The sequence below is a fragment of the Hordeum vulgare genome, chromosome 2H (assembly GCF_904849725.1).
Source record: "Hordeum vulgare subsp. vulgare chromosome 2H, MorexV3_pseudomolecules_assembly, whole genome shotgun sequence".
Taxonomy (NCBI): domain Eukaryota; kingdom Viridiplantae; phylum Streptophyta; class Magnoliopsida; order Poales; family Poaceae; genus Hordeum; species Hordeum vulgare.
Window position 1 is genome coordinate 317889750 of NC_058519.1, and position 4775 is coordinate 317894524.

The 4775-nt window shown below is 41.4% G+C and overlaps 1 long non-coding RNA gene across 1 annotated transcript; it reads left to right on the forward strand.

Annotated features, from left to right (window-relative positions):
- Window positions 1–2506: 2506 nt before the first annotated feature.
- LOC123426168 lies at window positions 2507–4548 on the forward strand. Its single transcript, XR_006622070.1, has 2 exons — window positions 2507–3059; window positions 4220–4548. It is a non-coding gene; the product is annotated as an uncharacterized LOC123426168 (long non-coding RNA).
- Window positions 4549–4775: the final 227 nt, after the last annotated feature.

A 4775-nucleotide genomic window follows, 5' to 3' on the forward strand; every position in this document is an offset into this window, starting at 1 on the left:
GTATTGTTTCTGGTCGGACGATGCGATGGTTAACTCCTCCCAACCCCTTCTCTCGAGGCATGCGAATAGTGCTTTTGTGATAAAACTAATAAAACTTTGCAATAATTATATGAATTCTTCATGACTAATGTGAAACCATGGACATACGCAATCTCACCTCCTCATCTTTTGCTAGACTCTTTGGTATCGTGCATTGCCCATTCTCACCTCGAGGATCGATGCAAACTACGTCGGCGCGTCCAAACCCCATGGCATGATACGCTCTGTCATACATAAGCCTTCCTATATCTTCCTCAAAAAAGCCACCACACAAACCTATTATGGCATTTCCGTAGCCATTCTGAGATATATTGCCATGCAAATTCCACCGTTACGTCATATAATTAGTTTGTTCATCATCATATTGCTTTGCATGATCATATAGAGATGACATTGCATTTGTTGGAAATCCATCGTTCATCATATTGCTGATACATGTCATGCTAGATCATTGAACATCCTGGTACACTGGCAAAGGCATTCAGATTGAGTCATATTGCTTCATAGTTCTTCATATCGAGTTATCATTGAGTTGTAAGTAAATAAAAGTGTGATGATCATCATTATTAGAGCATTGTCCCAGTGAGGAAATAAAAATGGGGAGGTCAAATGAGCCCACCATAATAAAAAAATGATAAATTTAAAAAATAACGAGAGAAAATGAGAGAAAGGGACTTTGCTACTATCCTTTACCACACCTGTGCCTCAAAGTGGTACCTTGTTCTTCATATAGAGAGTCTCATGTTATATCATTTTCATATGCTAATGGGAATCACTTTTTCATTATTATAAACTTGGCTTGTATATTTCGATGATGGGTTTCCTCAAATTTCTGAGGTCTTCATGAGCAAGCAAGTTGGATGCACACCTCACTTAGCTTCAGTTGAGCTTTGATACACTTATAGCTCTAGTGCATCATTTGCATGGAAATCCCTAGTCCTTGCATTAACATGTACTAATGGGCATCTCCATAGCCCGTTGTTATGCCTAGTTTATGTGAGACTATCTTCTTAATTTTTACCCCATTGATATCTACCACCATATTCTATTCCACATTTAGGATATGTCCATGGTTCACGCTCATGTATTGCGTGAAGAATAAAAAGTTGATGCACATTGAAAAGGTATGATGCAATTGCTTGACTTGGACACCCTGGTGCTTGACAGTTGTGTTAAAGTGGGGAAGACGGAGCCATGGCTTGCTAATATGATATGATGAATGTGGGTAAACATTATTTTAGGATCGGATACTTGAAACATTGATGATTTTGTTGCTTATGCTTACAAATATTACTATGTTGATGTTTGTTAATTAACTGTTTCTCAATGAGCATACATGTAAAATATTGCATATTGGGTAGCATGTCACATCAAAAATTCTATTTTATCATTTACCTACTCGAGGACGTACATGAATTAAGCTTGGGCATGCTTGCTACGTCTCCAACATATCTATAATTTTTTATTGTTCCGTACTATTATATTATCATTCTAGGATTCTTTCTGAGCAATATTAACCAATTTATATTATTTTGAGCACTAACCTATCTATTATACCTAAATAGTTCATTCCCACTAACTTATTTCTCTTGACATGCAACGTCCACATCAGCAGCCAAGCAACATCAGCTTTTTCTTAGGGACTTACATGTGGACCCACCATAGAGGGTGTTTGTTTCGAGGGACTTATTGGTTTTGGGACTTAAAAAAGTCCCTATAAGTCCCACCTAAACCAAACACAAGGGACTTACTAGAACTTATTATGGTGATTTGGGACTTATCAAATAAGACTCTCTAGTAGGAGCTTATTGGGACTTATTGCTCATTAGCTCGCGGAAAAGTCTCCCGCATCGATCGAGTGCCGCTGCCCTACCCCTCGTCGCTCGCACCGCCCTACCCCTCATCGCTCACAGGCCCCAATCGCCGCCACCCCACCGCCACGTCGCCGCCCGCCCCATCGCCACCTGGTCCGTCGCCGGCCCGCCCCGTCGCCGCCCGCCCCGTCGCCGCCCCGTCCGTCGCCGCCCCGCCCGGTCGCCGCCCCGGCCCGTCGCCGCCCCGCCCCGTCGCCGCCCGGTCGCCCCGTTTTCTGCCTCGGTTCGTCCCCCCCACCGCCCCGTTTCTGCGTTGGTTCTTCCCCCGTCGCCCCGTTTCTGCATCCCTGGAGTTTTCTGGTCCGCATGGTTATGTGAACAAGTGTATTTTATTAAATGCAACATGGACTTATAAGTCCCTGTAAACAAACAGGTAGGGACTCGGGACTTAACTTATAAGTCCGTGTAAACAAATAGGTAGGGACTCGGGACTTATAAGTCCCTGTAAACAAACAGGTAGGGACTTATGACTTATAAGTTGGGACTTAAAAAAGTCCTAAAACTTATGAAACAAACAGGGCCGTAGTCTAGACCAACCATGTTTCCTTTCGGTTACCAGCAGTTGGGCCCACAATGAACTGACTAGACACTAGTGTGCCCTTGAATCAGATGAACGCATCACCCCCTTTTCCTATGGATCACGTTCGGGCTCATGGGTTCAACCCGTGTGTTGACTCCATCTTCCTCGCCTCCTCGCCTCCCAAAAGCATCAAGCCTCCAGACTATCGGTGCCTTTCTGACCCCATTTCCATTCCACACTTTCCTCCTTTAATTCCCAACCAGTCCGGCATCCCCTCTCCATCTTCTTTGTTTGTGTGCCACTAGTGCGAGATGCCTCCTTTGCTCACGAGTCGAGGCCAAATCAGCCTCCGCTTCTTATCCCTTCAACCGTTCAACGCTCAGATCCTTGCACTTTCTACCGCTCGGGCGATTCCAGAGGGACACGCGCGAAGAATTGGGCATGTGAAGGTTGTGAGGAAGAGAGGAGGCAAGGGAGAATGACGGTGATTGTGTCGATAGGGGAGTGTGATGCGTACATCTCCAATTCAAAAGGCGGCTTCTCCAGGGTGTGGCGACGGCTGTGGCGGTGCGTGAGAAAGAGAACCATGTTGCGGCCATCTTCGTTCATGCTATTGGTTTTAGTTTGTAAGTGATTCTCCTTGCCATTGCTTCAATGTGGTAATTCTGGTTTGTTATGCAACAGAATCATTTTTCCTTGCCTGGTTATTTGGCTATTCCCTGCAAGTAATAATTATGTTTTTTATGCAAGGGAATTGTGTTTGCTTGCCTGATTATTTGCTTGGAATACATCACGATATATTGGTTAGATTCTAGGTTTTTTATTCCAGATCTGCAGAAATAGTAACTCTGGCTGTTTTTTACCAGACATTAGATTCCGAATGGTGAGTACCCCATGTGTATCCTCAAGACTCAGTTTTTATTTTTATTAGTTTATCTCATCCTATATACCCCTACTTGTTTGATTGATTTTTTCTATCAGCAGCTGTTGCATACGCAACATTGCTTCATGTGAGTTCCAACCTGAGGCATTATGATTTTTTATTTTCTCTTGCGAGGGAACGAAGGGCCTATTTGTCAAGCCCTTGAGCAAAGAACAAAAGCTATTTCCATTTTGTAATTGATACTTTGTAGAAGGGATATGGATGGTAAACTGGTATTGATACAATATACACGTGCCATAATCTAAACATGTAGTGTGAAATTCGTATCATATGGTGGTGGTTTAGATTACTTCTCTTCTACCATAGCATGTTAAATAGTGGTAAATTATACGCATTAATAAGTTAAAAACTCACATCTCAGTTTCACCGATAGGGCTTAGGGTTGAGTGCGCTAATCATAAAAAAGATGGGACATACCCCCATGTTCTTATATTATCCGATTCACCCTCATAAAAGAATAATAATGCTGCATACTGTATTTTTTCTATTGTTATGGCAAAAACACTACGATCGATTAATACGTTTACACACCAAACCGTCATAGTTTTATTCAGTATGATGAAACTTACAGTTCATGAAGAAGATGCTAAAAGGAGATCATGGTTAGTTAGTAAACTTATTTACCTTTTATTTTTTGAGATGTCAACATATTTAAGTTGATTAAGGCATAAATATATTTCACTAGATCCTTTGACCAATAATGTATCGGAGAGTTTGGACCATGCCAACACAATTGCCATCCTAAATTCGAATAAAGTGTCCCATTTCTTTTCAGTTCCCTCTTCATGCATACCATGTGTATGGACTTGGCTATAATACAATCATTTTCTGCACCCTTTTTAGGCATCCATGAGGAGCGATTGAAGCCACATTGGATGTGCCTAATGTTCCCGAAAGACCAAACATGTACCAATCGTCATCATGCTACAAGTACGAGGGCAGTAAGTGTTTCATTACTATGCCACTGTCTTGGTTCCACACCCCTCCTTCTGCTTTTGTAGTAATTTTTATGGTGTAGTCTAGCACCGAAGTTGTTTTTCCTCTGATTTATTTTTCTTATTGAAAATTACTTCCCTCACACTCAACAATGTGAATGTATATGAATTTTTTTGGGTAGTTTGTCACATGTCTTACTACTAATAACGATGGAGTGCATCCTTTCTTTGCTTAAATTTCACAATCGTTCCTCTGTACTTTCATGTAGATTTCTGGTAAAGAGCATTTACTATGGCTCTGTTTGGAACCACCCAGATTATATAATCCAGTTTTTATAATCTATTCTGTCTCCAAACATGACAGATTATGGTGTAGATTATAAAAACTAGATGGACAGATTATTAAAAACTCATAATCTACTCTACAACAGCTAAAATCAGATTATGGATTGCTAATGACCCAT